The 25,033-nt window shown below is 40.7% G+C and overlaps 1 long non-coding RNA gene across 2 annotated transcripts in view; it reads left to right on the top strand.

The window, feature by feature from the left end:
• The first annotated feature begins 14,651 nt into the window (after positions 1 to 14,651).
• LOC126474974 (uncharacterized) overlaps positions 14,652 to 25,033 on the top strand; it is a 57,406-nt gene continuing 47,024 nt past the window's right edge. The window contains exons 1-2 of one of the 2 annotated variants that reach the window (XR_007586617.1): positions 14,652 to 14,780; positions 22,534 to 22,673. This is a non-coding gene — a long non-coding RNA (uncharacterized LOC126474974). The remainder of the gene's footprint in view (positions 14,781 to 22,533; positions 22,674 to 25,033) is intronic. The other variant, XR_007586616.1, reaches the window with a different exon arrangement.

Consider the following 25,033-nt stretch of genomic DNA (forward strand, 5'->3'; position numbering starts at 1 on the left):
CTCCCTCCCTTTTACCCCTTCGCCTCTCCTGCTTTGCATTTTGTTTGCTTTGATGTTCGTCTCTTTCCTATCTGCGTTCTTCTCGCCTTGGCTTTTAGGCTGGCGGTATTAGTATGTTGCAGAGAGGCTGGCTCATCCATTTTATCCTTGTGATCAGCCATCCCAGGCCACCTGCTACATGATTTTAATACCTTCTTCTACCTTTCCTTCTAGCGTTCGTTTTCCCCTTTGGTTCGCTTCTTTCGTTTTCTTTTTTGGTGCGGTTCCCCGTTAGGTTTACACCTTTTCTTCCCACCCCCCACTCTTTTGTTTTTAATTGTTTCACCTTGAGACTTGTTTGCTTGAGGAAAAAGGGACTGATGACCCTGTAGTTTAGTCTGTTTATACTCCAAACCAATCAACCAATCAATGTGAACTCTGGACTCATGAGCGTGCGCGAAAATTTTTCTAGGAGGGCGCAAGATTCAAAACTTGCTAGTTTTTGTGTACAGTATCTCAATAGATGAATTTGTCGTACCGCAAGATCTAAATCTGACAAAAAGTACTCAAAACTTATCGTACGTCGAAAAATTAATAATTATTTACTCAGTATTTTTAAAGTAGATTACTTTGGTACCTAAACGGTAAGCGTATTTCAATAGTATATGCAGTGTATATGTTCTTATCTTATTAACATGAATATGAACGCCACTTGCTTAATTCGTTGATGTGAAACTACATCCTCATATGACTACATTGAATTATCAAATAAAGGTGGAAGATATTCAGAAAAATAATTTATCGACACTTCCATATTCTTACGTTAACTGATAGTTAAAAAACTGAAAGAGGGAGAAAGAACAATTAATAAAATTCTGCTGTAAATTGACAAAAATGCCACATTAGCACTTGTCGAAGTGGAGAGTCGGGAAATAAATTTCAGAAAGGCTTATATAACTCTGATTCTATCTACAACAATTTTCCTTCTTACACGACACATTTGTTCACGTTAATGGATTTTTGCGTTACTCTCCAGATCTATGTTTTTGTACTATCGACTGGGGTAACTGAAGTTGAGAGAAAATTTTGTTTGAAAACCACATTTTTTTAGTTTAGTAGTTTTAGTGCGTGAAGTGTAACCCAGGGCCAAATATCCAAATATAACTACATGAATGTGAGAAACCTCCAAATCACCACCCACAAACTGGCTAGTAGAACAGCTTTTAGCAGCCTTGGTCTGCACCAAGTTAATCATCGTATCTCCAGGTTGTCACATTATTGTGCAGCATACCAGGTTGAGTGCTGAATTAATGAGGCGCTGTGTTGCGCCCACTGACTTTGAGAAGGTCCCAGTAGAGTCTAATTTTATCGACTTCAAAATTTCATGCTTTTTCCGTTCTGTTCTAGCGCACAAAATGGCATTTTGACATGTTTCAGATTAAATATACACCCTAAGAAGGGGGAAAAATGACGCACCCCGAACGAATTAACCGAATGAGACAAAAATCCGTAGATGTGATGTACATGTACAGACAAACAGATAATTCTAGTTTTCAGAAAAAATGTATGATTTATTCAAGAGAAACAGCTTCACACTCTAGGTAAGTCAATAAAGCGCTGGTCCACCTCTGGCCATTATGCAAGCAGTTATTCGGCTTGGCACTGATTGATATAGTTGTTGGATGTCCACCTGAGGTGTATCATGCCGAATTACTTCCAATTGGCGCTTAGATCATCAAATTCCTGAGCTGGTGCAAGGCCCTGCTGATAAAGGTCCAAACGTTCTCAACCGGTGAGTTATCCGGTGACATTTCTGGCCAATGTAGGGTTTGAGAAGTACGAAGATGATCAGTCGAAACTCCTTGCTTCGATAAAATGGGGCGTAGAATATCGCCGATGTATCGCTGTGTTGTAAGGGTACTGCGTATTACACCCAAATGGGTCCTGCTATGGGAAGAAGTAGTACCACAGACCATCACACTTGACTGTCGGGCAGTATGGCGGATGACAGTCAGGTATGTATCCCATCAAAATTCGGGACATCTCTGGACATGTCTTCGCTGGTCACTACAGCTGATTTCGATGCGATACTCATCACTTAAGACAATTATACTCCAGTCAGTGAGATTCCGGGCCGAATACGTGTTTGAAGACGTCCCAGACAGCAGTAGGATGCCAACCTGACCGTCATCTGCCATATTGCCCAACAACCAGGACTGAAGGTCTGGGGTGTCATTTCATTTCATAGCAGGACCACTTTGTTTCTCATCCACGACCCCATTACAGCACAGCGGTGCGTCACTATATTCTACGCCGCGTTTTATTGCCCTGCATGGTAAGCCATTCTGAGCTTCCGTTTGGACAAGTTAATGCCCGCCCGCACACGGCAAGGTTTTCTACTGACTGTGTTCATGCTTGCCAAACCCTACCTTGACCATCAAGGTCTCCAGATCTCTCCCCATTTGAGAATGTTTGGAGCTTTATGGGCAGAGGCCTCCAACCATTTCGGGATTTTCACGATCTAACGTCCAGTTGGACGGAATTTGGCACGATAACCCTCAGGAAGACATCTAGCAACTCTATCAATCAATGCAGAGCCGAATAACTGCTTGCACAGGGAACAGAGATGGACCATCACGTTATTGACTTGCCCAGTTTGTGAAGATCTTTCTCTCAAATAAATCATCCAATTTTCCTGAGATTGTAATCATTTGTTTGTCTGTACATGTTCTTCACACTTATCAATTTCTGTCCGATTCAGATATTTTCTTCATGGAGCATTTTTTTTTTTTAATGTAGACATGTATGGTTCAAATGGCTCTGAGCACTATGGGACTCAACTGCTGAGGTCATTAGTCCCCTAGAACTTAGAACTAGTTAAACCTAACGAACCTAAGGACATCACAAACATCCATGCCCAAGGCAGGATTCGAACCTGCGACCGTAGCGGTCTTGCGGTTCCAGACTGCAGCGCCTTTAACCGCACGGCCACTTCGGCCGGCTCCAAGACATGTATAAAATAAAATACAGCATGACTGTATTCTTCCGAGCTCAGGGGTGTAAAACTGAATGCAGCATCAGCAAGCTGTCATGGATTTTCTTTTTACACAGAGAAGTAGTAAACTGCTGTTATGATCCCGTTGTGCAATATGTGCTGAGGGCGTCCTTGTTGAAACTGGAAGTGATGACTGGCTCGTATAGAGCTACCATGTTTACTGTGTTGTGATTCGGCTGTGTAATCCGCACTGCAGGGTATTTGGCCGGCTCCCATTTTGCTGTATTGTAAAGGTTGAACGGCGGAGCAACAGAAAAAGATTGAAGACATTATTTCGGACATGTTCTGTAAAGCTTCGTATTCATCTTGACTGCAGATCAGCGCCCAAACAGCAGCAACAGCATCATCAAGGAATAAGCATGATTTCCCGTGAACGGACTGACAACTATGAAAACACGAGATATAGGCTACAATGACTGTTAAAGCTGCAGTATTTCCCGTCTTGGTCGGCAACGTTAAACCTGCATAGTGCACTCGCGGAAAGTGATTGCGAGAATGTATACGAATTAGGTTACTTTAAATTGGTCTAAACTTGTAAATACTTTGACATGTCCTATATCCTTGTAAAAAGAGATCTACAGATGAATAAAGCTACTACTACTTTTACTACTACTACTACTAGAAGCTCGAGAGAATTCTGTAATGTACCAAAAAACCTGTACTCAGAGCCCAGGCGGAGGCAAATGGCACCTCTTTCCCGCCACTCCTTGCGGACGTCTATTGGAATGCAAAAAAGCAAAAAATTAATTTAGGCATATTGTTTTTTTCTAGGCAGTGATTGAAACTGACTGCGCTCCATTTTTATGCTTTAGTCATCGAAAATGTTTCGTCACTCATCACTGTTTCATCGTCCACTCTTATTTATCGACACAACACTGTGGGTTGTTTCACTACCTAACTGCTCCGGTATTCGTCGGCTGGATTCTTGGAGCGACATCTTCGTTAGTGTTAGTCTCAGTGGTCCTTGAAGTAATGGTCTCAAAAACACAAAGTGAAAAGAGACATTTCTTTCGTGTTTCATATAGATTTCACTGAGTTTAGTACCGAATATAACTGGAACGATCATTCGAAGGAAAAAAAGGTCCAGTAAACACGAGCTGTAAAATGCATAACTTAAGATCTGTGGGCATGTCTTCATCTTTGATACAGTGAAACAACTCTCTTCTAGTGCAAGCTCTTTGCTTTCCATATTTTGATAACTGGTGGTGTGGAGCAAAATAAGAAAATAATGTCTCTTAAACATGGGGTCTCAAGTGCATACCTTAAGAGCTCTTGTTCATCTTCACTACTGTGAAAGATATCTCTTCTACTGACCAAGAGATCATATCTCTTAAGGTATGCATTTTAGAGCCCATGTTTACAAGAAATTTTTTTCTTATTTTGGTCGGTACTATCAACTTCCATAATATGAAAGCAAAGGGTTGATAGTAAAATGTCAGTGGACGCCCGAGGATAAGAAAATAACTAAACGAGCAAGGGGAAAGTGCAGGCAATTTATCACAAGTCACTTGTTTCTTCACAAGACAACAATCTTTTTTCTGCACAGGTACCAAAAACACTAATCAGATACAAATGATTCAGGCAATTACTCCAAAATTCCTTTAATTGAACCAACTGATAATTACTTAGTTAATTAAAATGAACACAATGCACCGGCTCAGGAAGGACTAATAAGCAAATATCTCTCAAACATGCACTTAGCGCTGCGCAGTTATTGACAGCAGTGATGCTGAAGATTACAATTCCAACATTTTGCTGACTAAATGGGTGCTTAACATTAATGAATACAACTTACAAGAAGTGCAGTGGCATAAATTTACACAAGTCTGGTATCAACATAAATATCCAATATCTGATCAATCAGAGAAAACCCTTGTGCATATTCAAGATCCTGACATGGAAAAATAATAAAATACCATTAAACAAATTGAGCATTACACCACTATCAGAACTTTAAATACCAAACTTCAAACAGGTAAAACATAAAGGGGGCAGGTATGGCAGGCCTGATCTGAATAAGATGGTTAAATTAACTCCCGATTGCTGAAAGATAGAATCTCAACTTATGAGCGGTGCCATAGCGAGGCAGGAGGCCGCGTCTCAGAGGCTATGGTGAGACGGGAAGCGGCGCACCGCCAGAGCGCATGTATACAGCCGCCACGGACAGGCACAGACCTATGAACTGGCAAGAAACAAATAACGACCCGGAGCAGCGCCTGAAAACGACACGCCAGGTTAGCCAAGAGCGCTAATGCGCTGCTTTCTGGACTCGCTAGGCGCGACGGCTCCGGATCGAATCCCCCCGGCGGATTAACGACGTGGGCCGGTGTGTCGCCCAGCCTGGACGTAGTTTTTAAGTGGTTTTTCACATCCCCCTAGGTGAATACCGGGCTGGTCCCCACATCCTGCTCAGTTACACGACACTCAGACATTTGTAACACTTCCGCACTATTTCATGGTTTCCACTATATGCAGACAGCTGGGATACACTGATTCTGTCCTTACCACAAACAGCTCGGAAAGACGATAGCAAACAGGCAGACGTGTAATTCATGCATAATAATAGCAGAACATGTGGGAATGCTCAGAGCAAGGCAAGAAGTACAATGTGAGCATGGCCCAAAACCTCACATATAGCAACAAGAATTTTACAACAATTCCTAAACGATTAACCGGTTAATCTTGCAATAAAATATAACAAATCAATGTAATAACCAGAAGATCACATGGTACTCAGACATGTTAACTTAAGTGGCTTGATAGGTAACAGGCAAATCTTGAGGGCTAACAGTCGAACAACTGCAATAGTAATTTCCTTCAAATGGGAAAAATCTCAGAGTCATGGAACTTTATTACCCAAACGAGTCAAGAACCACTGGCCCACTAGCGTTTGCTTACCACGGCCATAGGCAGTTTTATAGTCGCTACATTAGACAGGAAAGCAACAACTTCCAACACAAGTAAGAGTCAGTTTCGGCCTTAGTGGTCACTAACACATGTGGTGGCCTAGAATATATGACCATTAATATCAGGTGCAACTGACAAAATAAGCAGACATTGAACAAGTTGCAGTTAAAAGAAATTTTAAGAATGCACACATATGGCACTCAGATAACTTCAAACAGAGGCACCATGGGGTGAATTTGAGACCCACATCAGCAACTACGCCAGGGTAAATTCGCTGTGTCGACATCAGGCACAAACATTGCCAACCGACACCACTCTATCGACAACCGGCCACTTAGACAGTCATGTGCAGTAAGCTCCGTGAAGCTCACCATACGTCTCATGTGCCTCTTCTCTCTCTCTCTCTCGCTAACTGTTACTGTGCCCATGCGGTCAACAAGCTGTGCCATGGAACTACAACCAAAGACTTAACTAAAAGGTCTCCGAAGCGCCATCCTGGAACCAAACAGAGACGCAAACCGCATTAGGCAAAGATGTAAAAACATAGAACAAACCAATATGGCTCAATCTCAACCACTAAAGACGAAAACACTGCCCCGCTATGTGGGCGCCCAAGAGATGGAGTCAATTAGCGCTCCTGACTTGGTTTATATGGACCCTCAAAGTTTCCCCGGTTTGGGGTTGATGCACCAGAAAGTTTAACGGACTCAAAACCCTTAAAACACTACAATGGCCTTGAAACCGTGGGGTGAGTTTATTAGAGCCAGCCCCTGTGGAGCCCCCAACAGGGCTAAAATTTCGGACTAAGACCCTGTCTCCTGGCTTAACTTGAAAGTGTCTCCTCCACTGATTGTAGCGCTTCTTCAACCAATTATGGGCTAGTTCATTATTCCTCCGGGACTGCTCCCAATTCTGCCTAATGAGACCCATCTCCTCCACTGATTATAGCGCTTCATCAATCAGTTATGGGCTAGTTCAATACTCCTCCAGGACTGCTCCCAACTCTGCCTAATGACACCCAAATAGCTTCAGGCAAAAGATCATTGATTTTCCAAAGGTTGGACAAGGGGGAATTAAGAGAGTAGGCAAGCATCAAGTGCCTGGGACTGCCCCAGAGGCTTCGTGCTGAGTGGAATTATAGGCAAGTTTGATCCAGGGAGTGGAACTATCCCACTTGGTTCGAGACCTTGCATGATAAATTATAAGGGCAGCCCTAAGGTTTTTATTTATCCTTTCTGCAAAGGAAGGCCGTGGGTAATAGGTAGTGGTGGTGACATGCTTGATGCCATTGCCAAAACAAAACCGTTTAAAATCCCTGGAAACAAAGGTGGGCACTCTATCACTCACTAGCGCCCTAGGAGGTCCAAACAGAGAAAATATCCTAGCCAGATGGTAGATAGTTACAGGTGCCGTCCTCGCCTGGGTAGGAAGAAGCCAAAGAAATAGGGAGAAGGCATCCACGATGACCAGTATGTAACGGTTCCTGGCCTTAGTACGGGATAGGTCATCAACATAATCAATAAACAGCTTATCCATGGGGGATTGTTCATATTTCGAACAAAGCAGGCCTTGGAGTTAGTTGGGGTTAAGTTTGTGGATTTTACAAAGTTCACACTCCCCCACCAGATGACAAACATCCCTGGAAAGATTGAGCCAGGTGCAATGGCCCTGAATCTTCAGAATAGTTTTGTCGATGCCTAAGTGGCCTCCTGCCAAAGAACCATGATAGTAATAAAAGTGGATGGAATCAGCTCGACAGGCACACAAATTTTTGGTTGCAAGGATCTACTATAATATAATAAAAAATATGGAAATAATGAAATTAAGTAAGGGGAGATAAGAAAATAATAAAAAAATGATCTGAAGTTGGTATTTTGATTTCTGCCTCTTATGAAATTTTTCGGCGTGTTGGACAAGCACAATAAGCTGAGCTATGCCTGTAAATGGGTGCCGGCCAGAGTGGCCGAGTGGATCTAGGCGCTTCAGTCTGGAACCGCGCTGCTGCTACGGTCGCAGGTTCGAATCCTGCCTCGGGCATGGATGTGTGTGATGTCTTTAGGTTAGTTAGGTTTAAGTAGTTCTAAGTTCTAGGGGACTGATGACCTTAGATGTTAAGTCCCATAATGCTCAGAGCCTTGAACCATTTTGTAAATGGGTAAAAAAATCTTTTCGTATTAGTTCCACATAAATGAAATAGCCTTTCTCTTGTTGTAGATTTATGCTTACCAATTAATAACACTACGTCTGATAGACGTATCACGTACAAAATCTTGACCGTGTCCTTCACACAGTTGTAATCGGATCTTCGCGATAACAGCTAAGTACACAGGTGGGCTTCTTGGTTTTCTATATATTGCAGCACTACTTGGAATAATGACTCATACAACTATTCACTGGTAAATTAATACTATATTCTTCCTTCGATGCATATCAAAAATACAGCTTTTTACTTATTCTCTCAACCAAAATGGCTACCGCCGGTTACGCTCTAAAATAACGTGCGTCTACCTTCGTTCATTAACAGAGAACGAGTCCTTTCTCTTACCGAGGAACAAGAAAAACATCATCTGCTTTTTTTTAACATTTGAAAATCAAAAATACATGACGGTAGGCGCAGGCTTTACGCCAGGATACCCCTTCACCTTTTCTCTTTGCCTTTGAAGAAAACGAAAACATAAAGCAAGAAATGCAAAAGGTATATCATACTACCCACTTCTCAGCAAATGATTCCCTTTTGCAAGGTATATCCTGGAATCGAAATACCAGCCAAGAGCTACCTGCGAATAGAAGTTAGGTCGTGGTCTTGATCTTTCTTACTCTTCAGATATCCAAACAGCTGGGAAACCTCAGTAGGAATGCACCCACAAGACACTCTGCCTGGGAAGAAGCCCGTGGAACTGGCTCATTATCTTCCCCAAACATCTGATGAAGTAAGGCAGTAATTAAGTTATCAGACCTTCTAAGGCTAAGCCCAAATTGAGATGCGTATATCACGTGTAACGTGACATGACGTGTCGCGCGGGTCCAACGCATATTGAGACGCATACGAGGTGTGGCTAGAAAAAAACCGGACTAGTACTGGTGAAACAATAAAACGAATGCAATAAGGCTGAAAGTCGCGTGGCCTGTCACGTGACTCTCGCTCCGCCTACTGCTCGAGTTTCATCTGCCTCCTGCACTCAGTCTGCCCGTGGCGTCTGTTTTAAGTAGTTGACGTTTTGTCTGTGCGTCGGAAAATGTTGAGTGTACAGAAAGAACAGCGTGTTAACATCAAATTTTGTTTCAAACTAGGAAAATCTGCAAGTGAAACGTTTGTAATGTTACAACAAGTATACGGCGATGATTGTTTATCGCGAACACAAGTGTTTGAGTGGTTTAAACGATTTAAAGATGGCCGCGAAGACACCAGTGATGACACTCGCACTGGCAGACCATTGTCAGCAAAAACTGATGCAAACATTGAAAAAATCGGTAAACTTGTTCGACAAGATCGCCGTTTAACAATCAGAGCAATGTCTGAGTTAACAGGAGTTGACAAGGAAAGTGTTAGGCAGATTCTTCATGAAAGTTTCAACATGAACAAAGTGTGTTCAAAAATGGTTCCAAAGTGTCTCACAATTGAACAGAAGGAACGCCGAAGAATGATTTGTTCTGACATCCTGGAAAACATTGAAAGTGATCCCACCTTCTTACAAAATGTTTTTACTTGCGATGAATCGTGGTTTTTTACTTACGATCCCGAAACTAAACGCCAATCGATGCATTGGAAAACTCCTGGTTCTCCACGACAAAAAAAAGCACGAATGTCAAAATCGAAATTCAAGGCAATGATGATTGTTTTTTTTGACATCAAAGGGATTGTGCACATTGATTGGGTACCAGAGGGACAACCAGTGAATCAGCATTACTACATTAGCGTCCTGGCTAGCCTACGTGAGCGAGTACGGAGAAAACGGAACGATTTGTGGAGAAAAAAGTCATGGATCTTTCACCAAGACAATGCCCCAGCTCACAGTGCGTTGTCAGTGAAGACGTTTTTGGCAAAACACAACATTCCCATCTTAGATCATCCACCCTACTCACCTGATTTGGCCCCCTGTGACTTTTTTCTTTTCCCTAAAGTCAAGTCAGCTTTGAAAGGAACTAGATTTGAGACTGTTGAAGCAGTAAAAGAAAAAGCGACGGAAGTAATGTATGGACTTACCGAAAATGATCTGCAGCATTGCTATGAACAGAGGAAAATTCGTATGGAGCGGTGTAGAGACCGAGGAGGAGAGTACATTGAAGGAGATAACATGAAATTGTAAATAATTGTAAATAAATGTTTTTTCCAGCATCAGTCCGGTTTTTTTCTAGCCGCACCTCGTACACATACTTTGCACGCGCCGGTTGGCGACGCTCTGCGCTGACAGAAACGAAGCGAGCGCACACTGTAATCTTTCTCAAACGATTTTACACAAAATATTCAGTAAAAATATCTCATTTTTACCTTGCTTGTAGCGGTATATGTCAGCTTCGTGACGAAGTGCCCATCATTTCGCTAATGGTCATACTTATTGTGGTATACACATATTAGTAAGACGCTACGCAAAATTCGAAAAGTTTGCGATGAAAAATAGGAGTCGCTATGATTTTATGTTTGGTCCGTATTACACCATACGTCGCTGCATATGAAATTTAGCTAACATGTTGAATTTTTCTATAGACTTGGGAGGAGGTCTATATCTGCCTCCCATCTCGGGAACATGGATCCTATGTAACGCGCTCACTCCCGATCTCACGCCCTCGAGAATGAAATATTTACAACATCGCTCATATCGAAACAAGATTTTGGCGAATGGTAGCACACAAGGAGGAGAGTATTTTGCCAATTCATAAACACACGGAACTTTCTTATCTATGGCGAAATATCAGTAGTATTTTTTTCACTCCATTGACTGTAATTTTTTAAGAGCTATCGACAGCTAGTGAAGCAAGAGTTTCCTAGTATGAAAATAAACGTGAAATTTCTTATCTTATGTTACTGCAGACCGACACTATGAGGTTTTTCGTAAGCTATTGAGCTCTCTTATTGCCAATTACTTGTTTAATGAGGCTCTCTGTTTCAGAATTATGTCGCGATAACTGCTTGCTGTGAGATGAGTTTGTGCAAATTACACTGTGTTTTGGCAAAGGAAGTACAATTAAACCTGACAACAAGAGAAATGTGACCATTACTTATAAATGGTGATGCTTCTTCGAATGAGAAAAGGTTAACAATTCACACAAAATAAACTGCCAATTCTGTTGGAATTTTGGTTGAATCCCCGTAAGCCATCGTATTTTTAACACTGAACGACTGGAATGGAAACTTACTAAAGGATTTTATTCATTCTGGTCGGAGCAGTATTAAAATAATGACGATCGTTCCCTTCAGGAGGAGTGATACGCACATGCCAGGTTCTAGTTACTCACCTACGGCTTGCCAAACTGACAATGTGTGATTCGCGAATAAAATAGCAGTTATTGAGAAAAATAAAAAATTGATCTGTCGCACAACACAATGGTCAGCGTATTGTCTGCAGCTGAGAATAATGCGCGCGACAGGAATGTGAAAGCTAGCCACGTGTGCCTTGTGAGCGGGAGTTCACATCGGTCGTTGTCAGTAATACATTTCAACAAATTAAATACATCTAATAACCACACTATTTCAGGATACTCATACTTTCGTAATAATACCGACCATTTTTATCATTTGTGTAGCCTGCTGCATAATTAGTTTATTAATGCTGATAACGTGTATGCAACCATTGAAATCATTTTTCTCGTCACGGCGAGCCAATTAGAACATTGTTATTTGTGAAGGCTTCTCGACTTTCCTACCTTGCAGTGCAAATGTGATGTCCACGTGTACATAGTATGTCTCTTATTACATCCATATCCAAGTAACGATAGTGAAACTTATGTACTTCGTATCTTGGACGCTTTTTACCAGAAGCACAAATTGCTCAAGTCTGTGGAAATTACGCCTTTTCGACTTTTTGCAACAAATCGTAGAGATACGTCAGCATAACAAGCAGCAAGTAGATAACCTTGTTTTACTTTTCTGCCTTGTTTCTAGATCGTGTGATTTTATAATATTCCTTACTTCCTTATTCACTACCCTGACGATGAATCGTCTGTACCTTCCTACGGTCTGAAAACATTGTGGAGTCAGTGGCTATGGCTCACCAGTTATTGACCTGTGCATTGTTCTTGACAAAAGAAACACAAAACAAAAGAGCTGTACAGATATATGTAACTGAAAACTATTATGTACTAACGAAAAGAGAGGGAGCGTTTAATTGGCGAAAAACAAAACACTACTCAGTGATAATAAAATTCAGTATACAGTAAGGCCGTATTTTTCGGATGGGCAATACTTCAGTGCCCATATGTGCCAGTGTGCCGCACTTCAAGACGGAGATACCGGACGGCCCACCTAGCAACTCCCATGTCTTCCTAGGCCGTGTAAGGACCCAACTAACGGCTTGGCTGTCGGTCTAGAGATCCAACTCCGGGTCTTATAGGTAAAATTAAAATTTTGTGAGAGCGGACAACACAGCCAACGCCTCTCACTAATAAATTGAGTATTTAATTTCGGGACCGGCCGATCTTCTAAAGACACAGGAAAGGGGGCGTCTCTTTCTTCCATCTTCCTGAAGCAACACTACGGTCACAAAGGCATTGGAGGCATTAGTTTGGACAACAAAACTTTTCTCAAAGTCGGGGACGGCCAGGATCGGAGGGTTAATTACGCAGTTTTAGTGATGTTGAAGACCACCTGCTAGCTTTCCCCCACATAGTATCTTGCCCCTTCCTATGCAAGTTGTTTAGGAGAACAGCGATCTGGACAAAGTTAAGCATGAGCTTACAAAAATAATTTGCTGTGTCAACAAACCTGGCAATAACCGTCTTATTTACGGAGGAGGAAAGTTCCTTAGACCAACCGCATGTTCCTGGTCGGCTCTAACCCCGTCACTGGACACTAAGTGCCGCAAAAAGAAAACCTGGCGCCTAGGTAAGGTGACCTTCGATGGTTTAACAGTAAGACCTGCCTTCCGTAACCTGATCAAAACTTGATGGAGGTGCTCAAGATGTTGACTGTATGGGCGACTATAAATGACTAAGTCGTCCAGAGAGTTAAACACAGTGGAACCTCAAATCCCCGAGCACGTGTCTCAATAGCCGAGACAAGGCAGTTGCACCAGTGGGTAGGCCGAAAGGAACTTTGTTGAATTCATACAGATCCCAGCCAGTACAGTTCCAGTGGTAACCAGCTTGGAATCCCCCATAAGGGGCATCTGATAATGTGCTTGGTTTAAACCAAACTCCGTAAAATAAGAAGCACGAGAAAACCATGTAAAGACATTATGACTGTCGGGAAGTGGCACTGTCCCTAACACTACTTTCTTTTTGAGGGCACGATAATCAATCACTGACCTACAATCACTGCCTCAACCATTTGGGACCAAAAAGATCGGGAAGGCATACGGTGAAGTAAATGGTCGAAAGATGCCCTGGCGAAGCATAATATTTATCTTCTCGTGAAGGACAGCCATCTTGGATGGAAATGGCGGTAAGGCGCCTATCCTACCAGAGCATTGTCAGTGAGCTGGATCTTATATTGAATCAAATTAGTAGCACCGAGTCTATCAGATAACACATCAGAAAACTCATGCAAAATATTTAACAATTCCCGCTCCTCATTGACCGCGAAATGGCTAACGTCAAATTGGGATTCCTTCAACTGAACAGAATTAACGCTAGTGGCAAAATGGCATGAACACAGTGTTGTTCTCTCTAAGGGAGAAAATTTAAAATGAAAGGTGTCACGGCTGAAATTAAGCACCAGGTCAGCCTGCCATATGAAATTAAACCCAAGAATTAATGTAACAGACAAACTCTGTGCGAGAAAAAAGGTCACTGGCCACGAAAATCCTCAAATAGTTAATTTCCCTTTTATTTTTCCAAGCAGAGATAACTCTTGCCTACTGGCGGGATGACATCTCTGCGAAGGTGAGCGCAGGGGAGGAAATTTACAAATATTCCTGAACTCTAAATGCCATCTGTAGTCAAGAACAGAAACAGCGCCAAAGGAATCAAACAATCTGCAAATAAAGGGAAGGGAAGAATCCTTAGCAACAACGATACGGGCGCAACAGGCTCTTCACCGACAGCTCTCCCCCCCCCCCCCGTCCCACCCCCTCCCTCCACTGTATTCTAATGACATCAGCTACCTGGCCATGGTGGGTGCTCAAGGGTCGTTCATGCACCAAATGATGTTTGGATCCAAAACAAGAACACCACCTCTGTGATCGCTCGTCAGATAAAGAAGAACAAGACAAGTTAAGAGGCTCCGGAAAGGCTCAAAATCATGAAAAGTTCAATTTTTACTTTTTTGCGTTTTCTGAATCTGCAGACTATTACCTTTTAATAGATATATAATTTATTCAATTCCGAAGACTACAACTATTTTTAAATTTTTTTTTGAAATGTGTTCTACATGGGCGTGACCCACTGTGGCACTGTTAAACTGCTGTCAAACGGTGTTATTATTAACGTCCGTGTTCATCAGGTACATTTTAGTGATGTGAGATAAAGTATGTGTTGTGGCTAACCTGTGATGGTTCAATATATATCGCTGGTGTGATTGTCGATTGTTTCATGTTTATTTACTCTGTTGTTATCTCGAAAATATTCGTAATTAATTCTGTTTCTTGAGTCTCTGTTTTGTTGAAGTATAATAATGAGTAAAAGTAAAGTTATTAGAAATCCTCTGAAGGCTTTTAAGAAAAGGAGAAATGTTGGAAAGCCAAAGGTATGTGTTATTACTGTAAACAATAAAGACGATAACCAAGTGAGTGAACCTAACCTCTCAAGTACACCTGCCCATAGCAGTCAAAGTGGGAAAGAAAATACTTCACAGAAGAAGCTTGGTTCAATGAGTGAAAACTATGAATGTCTTATGGGTGAATCGAATGTGAATGAAATATTTGATATGTCGGTTCTCAAAGGAATTTTTTCAAACTGTATAAGATGTATTCATTGTAGTGAAGCTGGTCTGGAACTCTCCATAATAAAGCACGTAGGACTTGCTAGTGAAATACAACTGAAATGTGATAAGTGTTCATACATGACTACCTTTTGGAACAGTGTTGCAGTAACTGCAACTGAAGAAAATGGTAGCAAAATCTACGAACACAACAACGAGCGATGCTTGCTTTAGACAAGGAACGCCTTCAGGCTGCAGACAGGGCTGTAAAGAGTCTAGAAATACAAGCAAGAGTAAACAGGAGGAGGAACAAGAGAAAGCTGGAGGAGGAGTTTGCAGAGGATGAAGATAATCCATCCTATGGACCTGGAATGCACTAAAAAGTTAATCCAATCTTTGTCGCTCGATTCCCCAAACTTTTATTTTCTCATACTAATTACATGTTTTCTAAGGATCTTCCAAACATATTTGTTTCAAACTTTCAGTAAATGTTACACAGTACCTTCTGCATAATTTAACACAGCATTTTTCCAAAAAACTGTATATTTTTGAATATATAAATCAAAAATTGCAAAAAAATGTTGTGAATTTTCATTACAATTGAAAAAAAATCATCTTTAATAACTGAACTAAAATTTTGTAAAATCCCTGTGTTAAGTTGTAGCCCATATTCCAATAAATAATCTGTAAAAAGTTCAACTTCCTACCTCAAATACTTTGTGAGGAAAGATATAATTTATAAGCGTTATTTTAACATTGCAAGTATAGGGCGTTCCGGAGCCCCTTAAGTGAGGGAAGACTAAAACTCACTCCCGCTTATCCAGACCCCGCTGTTCATCAGCAAACTGTAAGGCTTCAATTGAACCAACTAACACATTTAATTCAGAAAAGGTGGTAGGCCTACTGGCAAAAATTACAGATGTCCGGTCCTCAGGTCTCATCCCTTCTAAGATGGTAGAAAGTATCAAATATTCTGCAAAGGTCATCCGTAGGGCGCCAACTGCAGTGCGAACACGCTCTATAAAGGGAAGAAAAACCTATAATGCGTCCGTTCTGATTCACTGCAGGGATTCAGCGACAATTTTTCTTGGAGAAAACGCTGTCTGAAATCAGTTAACCTCGACTCTGAAGAGCCTCGATCAAAATATCACTTAAGAAGCCATGGGCTAATGGGTACAACCAACTATGAAAAATGGTGTGAGATACCTTAAAAGCATCAACATGATGTTCAAAATGAACAGTTAACCACAATATACGCTTAACCTGATGTAAATGATCAATGAATATCCTTTAACAAATACATGATGGGGTTATGCAATTTGGGAAAGGTAGGAGCAACATGGGCTAAGGTTGAGTCCCCAGGTCTAAGTTAGCCGATGACAAATCTGCCACCTGGTTATAAAGAATTCTTCCAACCCTAAGGTACTAGTTGCAATTAACAATTTCTGAACCTCAATTTATCAACTGCCTCCTGCTGCAACTAAGTTGGAGAACCCCTAAATCAGTCAAATGATTCTCCAACAGTAAAGTTGAGGTTGTATCATGAGCAATGTTTACCAGGTGGGGTTGCTATCCCTGAGAAAGTTCAAATTTTGATAAAGTTCCTGTAAGGCAGAAGAACAAGTAGACATCGCAACATCTACCTCGCCAGTAGTAACTGTCATGACATCAGCTGGACTGGACCAGACATTGAGCAAATGAGCCACAAGTTCAGGGAGCCCCCCCCCCCCCCCCCCCCGCCATCAACTTCTTTCCTTAGCCATAATTCATATTGATGTTGCTCATGCTGAAGATAAGATAACACAACACAAGCCCAGTTCTCCATCACGCTGACTCAAATCTGGAACAATTACCATGCAATGTGTTAGACACAATGTAGTAGATAAACAGTAAGAAATGACTTTTCAGATGACAACCATGCTCTGCCATCATTGAAATGTCAGTGGACGCACCATGGTAAGGGAATAACAAAACGGGCTTGGGAAAAATGCAGGCCATTTATCACAAGTCATTTGTTACTTCACAAACCAACAATTTTTTATTGCACACGTACAAAAGCACTAATAAAATGCAAATGATTCAGGTAATTATTCCAAAATTCCTTCAACTGAACCAACTGATGATTAATTAGTTAATCAAAATGAATAAAAATGACCAATTTAGGAAAGACTAACAAGCAAATAGTACAGTCAAATATATCTCAAACATGCTATAAATTATGTGTCCCTTTGGAAGTCAGACTAGGAAGCTGGAGAGATCTGGAGAGATTGGTCTCTGATCGTTCTTTCCACCAACCTGTCATCTTCTGCCGTTGAGTCCCCGGCGCAGAAGACAGTTTGTTGGTCGTGGGATCATCTTCAGCGAAGGCTGCTATACTGTCAGTTCAAACCTAAAATCGTGCTTTTTGCGGGGTGCACTTGCCCAGGTTTGTCTCTGTATCTACAGAGGGCAAGATCTGTAGTACTGACAATGATTGTAGGCAACACTTCTCATTAATGTATCTTGTTTAGTTATTATTCAAATATTCACACATTTACACCGTCTTTTACAACACTCTACATAGTTTTCTTAATTGTATGGTAACTTTTCCATCCAACTTCCGAAATATGATACATATGTCCGGCTCTCCATTATGCTCTAGATAGAAAAAGTATTACATAGTCACAACCTTATATAGAGTACAACATGTCCAGCTCTGAAGAACACCCAAAACAGAGTGACTATTACATATTCACATCTGAGTAATGCACGAAACAGAGATACATGTCCGGCCCTCCAGATCACCTGAAATAGAGTGACTAGTGCAGTCGAAGTACCTTATCTCCCAGGAATGCTACAGTGACCCGAAGTTGTCTGAAGCACTTCAGTTGCAATATCGCTACTCTTATGTTTCTCCAAAGTAGTGAAATTTAATAAACAAAAATGATAGGCTCACAGGGTAACCGTGAGAGATTGCCATACTAAATACTGGGATAAAACAATGAAAAGTATATAAATAATGAATAAGAGCAGTTAGGCATTTTGGCTCCTGGCACCTGAATGTGCCAACCAGTCCTAAACAAGTTCAGTACAGAAACTTCCTGGCAGATTAAAACTGTGTGCCCGACCGAGACTCGAACTCGGGAACTTTGCCTTTCGCGGGCAAGTGCTCTACCAACTGAGCTACTGAAGCACGACTCACGACCGGTACTCACAGCTTTACTTCTGCCAGTACCTCGTCTCCTACCTTCCAAACTTTACAGAAGCTCTCCTGCGAACCTTGCAGAACTAGCACTCCTGAAAGAAAGGATATAGCGGAGACATGGCTTAGCCACAGCCTCGGGGGATGTTTCCAGAATGAGATTTTCACTCTGCAGCGGAGTGTGCGCTGATATGAAACTTCCTGGCAGATTAAAACTGTGTGCCCGACCGAGACTCGAACTCGGGAACTTTGCCTTTCGCGGGCAAGTGCTCTACCAACTGAGCTACCAAAGCACGACTCACGACCGGTACTCACAGCTTTACTTCTTCCAGTACCTCGTCTCCTACCTTCCAAACTTTACAGAAGCTCTCCTGCGAACCTTGCAGAACTAGCACTCCTGAAAGAAAGGATATAGCCCAAGGCTGTGGCTAAGCCATGTCTCCGCTATATCCTTTCTTTCAGGAGTGCTAGTTCTGCAAGGTTCGCAGGAGAGCTTCTGTAAAGTTTGGAAGGTAGGAGACGAGGTACTGGCAGAAGTAAAGCTGTGAGTACCGGTCGTGAGTCGTGCTTCGGTAGCTCAGTTGGTAGAGCACTTGCCCGCGAAGGGCAAAGTTCCCGAGTTCGAGTCTCGGTCGGGCACACAGTTTTGATCTGCCAGGAAGTTTCGTATCAGCGCACACTCCGCTGCAGAGTGAATCTCATTCTGGAAAGTTCAGTACAGTTGGCAGTCTCTCCCATGGGACTGGTACATACTGTACCATCTTTCGCTTGTACCTCATTCCACTTTTGTACCATATGCTACTTCATGTGTATCAAGCTGCATCAAGATGAGCTCTTAGCAAAATAAAATACTGGCAACCACAGCCAGGAATATCACACATCCACCTCCTTCTTTGATTTCCAAAATTGACCTGTTCTTGAAGGCAACTAAAAAGATGGAAAATGAGAAAATTTTGCCCCAAATTTTGGAAAAAATTAAAGTTTCCATCTCTCAGTAGCTCCCCTACTCTCTCATTCATGGAAATTCTTTAAAAAAAAAAAAACAAGAAAATGCTCTCTCTCAAAGATCATCTCAATTAACCAAAACGATGGACTTACTAATGCTAAACACATACTTTCTCATTGTAAGTCTACCAAAAAACCTTAACTAAGCACACATTATGTCATGAACTACTTCTTGCTACAAAATATCATTTATGATTATCAGCTCATAGCTGTCCTTTATATTTTCTATAATCTTGTTATTCAACAATAAACATTGACACCTGGATCATTAAATCTCTTATAAACACTCTCTACACTTATTGATGTTTATATATGTTAGAAACTAAACAATATGTGTCGGTCAGCACAATGCTGCCCATCTTTACACAACACACGTTGCTCATCAGCACAATGCTGTCCAATTTTACCTAATAACACTGTTTTTTTTATCTAACATCAGCCCACTGCTGTACACTTTTATCTAATAGTACTCACATTTTTTTTTACTAATAGCACTAGACCATCCATATGTGTTGTTTACTATCACATAGCTTCAAAATACTCTAAATTATGTCAGCATATAAGTGTCCTTACATAAAATTCATACATAAATGTTACATAGTTTTACAATATACACAATGTTGCATTGAATACAATACAATAAAATTTAAATAGTCTTTGTCATTGCTGTGGTGACTGCAGGGCTTTCATTTGAATTGTCTCCTCACGTGGCTAATGTTTTGATTTCCTATTCCTAACCTTGACACATTGGTCAGTGAACTCTCCCACCACCTGTTAATATTCTGCTGTTACACATCAGGTGTGAATCATCCCAGTCAGAGCTCACTTCCATTAAAGTTTATACTGGCACTTGATGCACTGCTATCTTATGTCTAGGTATTGAGAATCAAAATGATATGAGAATAGCTCTCATTTCATACTTCAGGTTTAATTTTCATTTTGTTCAGTAACTTAACTAGGCATTCAAACAAGATTCACAGGTCTTTTGAGAGAACTGAAGATACCCTAGATCGTGAGAACAGAGAAAAATAGCTAAGCAAATCTTGTTGCTTTAATTTGGTTCAAAAATGGTTCAAATGGCTCTGAGCACTATGGGACTTAACATCTATGGTCATCGGTCCCCTAGAACTTAGAACTACTTAAACCTAACTAACCTAAGGACATCAAACACATCCATGCCCGAGGCAGGATTTGAGCCTGCGACCGGAGCGGTCACGCGGTTCCAGACTGAAACGCCTAGAACCGTATGGCCACACTGGCCGGCCTTTAATTTGGTCATAGCTTATTATGGACTTTGGTGCGCAGTCATGTAAACACTATGAATATAACAAAGAATTCTGATGTGATTTATGTATTTGAACCTCAGTACTTATTATTGTTTGTGTCCTATGTGAGATTCATGTCTTGTGTTCATTAGCTGTGTGGGTAACATTTCTGCATTGTGATACACTTAATGGCAATGCTTCCGCAGAAATACCTCACCTACTAATCCCTAAATGTGTGACCAACTCTCACATTGCTTATTACCTTCCTATTCCCTATCATCATATATGAGTGGTCGACTTCTGTGGTCAATCCAAATCTTTTTCATTATCATTTATATACGAGTGCTTGACATCTGTGGTCGATCCAGAACTCTTTCATCATCATTTTAACTGTGCCTTTTCTTTGTGTTTCATAACATACATAAAAAGTTTTGTATATACGGTGTTCTCCTGCTTATATGCATGATGATTTTAGGTCTTATAGCCTAGATTCTGTACTTGTTTTGCAAACTTTATGCTGAATGTCGTCTTTTGTTGTACATAGTATAGTCTATGATCAGTTGCTTGAATTTTCAATTAGTATGTCTTTTGTTTCAATTGATTCCTTTTTTGTCTCTTTTTTATGTTTTTATGAGGGTAATCCCAAAAGTAAGGTTTCCTATTTTTTTATAAGTACATAGACCTGTTTGAACATTTAGCTATTTTTTGACATAATCACCATTTCTGTCACTGCATTTTTGTAGATGCTGTGACAGTTTTTGTATACCCATGTCATACCAGCTTGCTGCCATGCTGTTCAGAAAGTTATGAACCTCTTCTTTCATCTTGTTATCGGAGCTGAATCGCTGGGACCACAATTAATGCTGACAGTTACTGTGAGACTCTGAAAAAACTCAAACGGGCAATTCAGAACTGGAGAAGAGGAATGTTGAGCAAGAGCATATGCATTCTCCGTGACAAGGCTCACCCACACATCGCTTGGCAAACCGTTGCTCTCCTGCAACAGTTTCAGTGGAACATAATCATCCATTCACCCTATAGTCCTGACTTGGTGCCCAGTGACTATCACCTGTTCCCTAGGTTAAAAGAACATCTGGCCAGAAAGCGATTCAGCTCCAACGACAAGGTGAAAGAAGAGGTTTATAACTTTCTGAACAGTATGGTGGCGAGTGGAGTGACATGGACATACAAAAACTGCCACAGCGTCTACAAAAATAAAACGACATAAATGGTGATTATGTCGAAAAATAGCTAAATTTTCAAGCTGTAAACTGATGTAAACCATTATAGAAATAAACAGGACCCTACTTTGGGGATTTCCCTTGTATCTTGTATAGAGGAGAAGGATAGATGGCAGATTTTAGCTCAGAATGATGAAGAGGGAAGAACTAGCAGCATGAAAACTCTGATAGGTGTCAGCTACCCAGCAATGCAGAGAGTGCTATTGCCCCCTGAAGTTTCTCTGTTTCTGATGAAACTTTTTGATATCAACAATTTTGCTCTGTCCTGTCTTTGGGCTGGCCACCTCAACATTACTAGGGGTGAGCCAATCTAATTATCCTATACAGACCCTCATATGTTTCATGGAACTTCTTGGTTTTCAAACTGATTTTTGAGGACCTCAGTTTGGACTTAATTAGCATCAGTTCAGGAAATACCTGTTTGATTTGCTGATGATGTTTACTCTTATGTTTAGCCAGCTTTTCCTTTGTCCTCTTTAACACCAGGTCTCTTTTCTCTTGAGTAGATAATTCATCTCTGAGTGGAAAGCTAACTATTTGCTCAATAATACTGGGCACCCTCCACCCTGTCATCAGTTCCTGTGGTGGTAGTTCTGTGGTCAAGTGAGGCAACTCAGTGATTATTCATTCAAACTCTTCCACATATTCTATCCACATATAATGTTTCTTAGCACAGTAGGTTCTAAATAATCTATTGAGCCCTCTCACCACTTTCTTGCTCATGTTGGATTGAGGATGGTACTTTGAAATGTAAATGGGTTTTATGTCTAAGTCGTTCAACATTCGCTTCCAATACACTGAAGTGAACTGCTTTCCTTTATTGCTAATGATTCTCTTGGGTTTCCCTACATTAGTAACACAGTAATTCTTTATTTTGTCTGTTACAGACTTACCAGTGGCCTTTCTCAACGAATACAATTTCACAGGCGTTGACAAGATAGCCAGCACCACAAATAGATATTTATATCCTCCTCGTGATGTTGGAAGGGAGCCATATAAATCAATGCAGACCTTTTCTAATGCTCTGGTAAAAATCATGTTCTGCATTTCTATTCTATTGCTCTATTGCTAGAGTTAGACGTCTTGGTCTTCTAACATTTAATGCACGTTTTCAATACTGCTCTGACCTTCTTTTCAATATTTCTGAAGTAGCAGCTTTCATTTACCTCATGTGTGCATTTTTTCAAACCAAAGTGTGCATACATGCAGTGTATAGACCAAATTAGGCTACTCATCCACTATTTCAGCCAGTAGACCTTTCACTGCTTTTTCTCAAGATCTTCTCTCCTATATAAGATCCCTTTATTTACTGAATCATATAATATTTCCTGATTTTACTGTTAGTATTCTTACTCCACTCTGCTTTGATAAGCTTAATATCCTCATCCTTATTTTGTTCCCTTCTTAGGTTTTGTAGGATGACTCAAATTTTGTCCTCATTCTTTACTTGTGTGAGGTACATAATTGATACCTCCTTTTGTCCTGAATCAATAAAGTCCACTTTGTCCATTCCAACAGTTAACCTAAATAAGGCATCTGTCACTACGTTATTTTCTCCAGAAAGGTACTCCATAGTTAAATCATACTCCTGGAGAGCAGTGGCCCATCTGGTCAGTTTGTTGTGGATCAGTCTCCAATCCATAAGGAAAGATAGTGCTTTATGATCCCTGTGAACCTTAACTGTTTTGCTCATGACATAATATCTAAATTTCTTGAATGCAAATTCTGTGACAGAATATCTTCTTTCCTATTTATTTAATACTCTACTGGCAAAACATATGGTATTCTTTTCTATTTTCTCATTATTTTCAATAAACTGGCAAGGACAAGCCTCTAAACTGTGTTCTGAACTGTCTTGCAAAAATGCAGAATGACTCATTTAAATTCAGGTAGGTTAACATGATACTGTTACATAATTCATCTTTGATCTTTTGAAACTCTTCTCTGCCCTCTTTAGTCCTCACCCAAGTGGCTTTCTTTTTAGTTAATCCTAGCAATGCCTGTGCATTGAGTACTTGATTGTTCACAAATTTATGACAGCATCTGGTGAGCACTAAAAATGCTTTAATCTGCTTTTTGGTCTTAGGCTGTGGAAAATTTCTAATGGCTTCAAGTATGTCAGGGTCAGGCTTGATGCCTTTGGCTGAAATGACATGCCCTAAAATTTTAATTTCACCTTTTCCAAATTCGGACTTGGCTAGGTTGGCACTAATGTTATTCTTCTCCAATTTATCAAGAACCAGTTTGAATATTTCATGATATTTCTCTCAACTTTCGACAATAATTGGAACGTCACCAATGTAGACTGTGATTTTGTTTAGTAGTTGTTTTACTAGCACTTTGTCCAACATGCATATGAAGGCTGATGTTGATGTTTTCAGACCAAATGGCAACACTCTGAAATGATAACTTCTTCCTCCATACACAAACGCTGTATATTTTTTACATTCCTGAAATAGAGGTGTTTGCCAGAAGCTGGCAGTCAAGTGTATGCTTGTCGATATCTTGATGCCGTTAAACTTCTGCACCTTCAAGCTGATCCACTTGTGGCTGTATTATTTTGTTCAATAACCTGGCATTGAGCATAATTCTAAGTGAGTTATCCTTCTTTCTTACAATGATGAGAGGGCTACTGTAATTACTTTGGGAGTGTTCTATTACTTTACATTCAATCATCTTTTTAATTTTTTTGTCCACAGCTTCCTTTTTTGCCAGTGGAATGTAATGGGGGTTAAACCTAAAGGGGTTATGTGGCTTTACTTGAAAACAATACTCATAGTCTTTCATGCAGCCTGGTTTCTTTGAAATTGCTCTTTTGTGCTGTAGTAATATGTGTTCTAGCTCATAGGCTTGTTGTACAGTTAAACCTTTAATGCTTGCCATCTTTTCTGTGATCCTAATCTCAATGCTTACTTCCTCCTGTGACTCTACTCTTGTAAATAAACTTAGGTTTTCTCTTGATTTGAGGCCCCAACACATCTGTTCCCTGAGTACTCTTATTCTGGTATTTCTTTCATCATACTGTGGTCCTTGGTTCCCTCAAAATTTTATACATTTTCCTCCTGTCCCTCTTTCATTTTCATTACACCTTCAGCAAAATCTAACATTGATCTATTAGCAATTAACCAATCTGCTCCCAGGATTAAATTGACACACAGACCGGTCATTACCATGACATTAAAAGTGAATGTCTTTTCCTGCAGTGTAAATTCCAATAAAATCTGCTTGTTTATAACCTTGCATCGGGCCCCACAGCAGTAACTTCCTTCTACCTTGCTCATTATTATTATTCAACATGCTATTCCTGTTTGAGTCACAGTCGTTGTAGCAGTCTGCACACCACCTGTTTTTATGCCATCCTTCCAGAACTTGCTTGTTGCCTGAAAG

The sequence above is a fragment of the Schistocerca serialis genome, chromosome 4 (genome assembly GCF_023864345.2).
Source record: "Schistocerca serialis cubense isolate TAMUIC-IGC-003099 chromosome 4, iqSchSeri2.2, whole genome shotgun sequence".
NCBI classification, from domain to species: Eukaryota; Metazoa; Arthropoda; class Insecta; order Orthoptera; family Acrididae; genus Schistocerca; species Schistocerca serialis.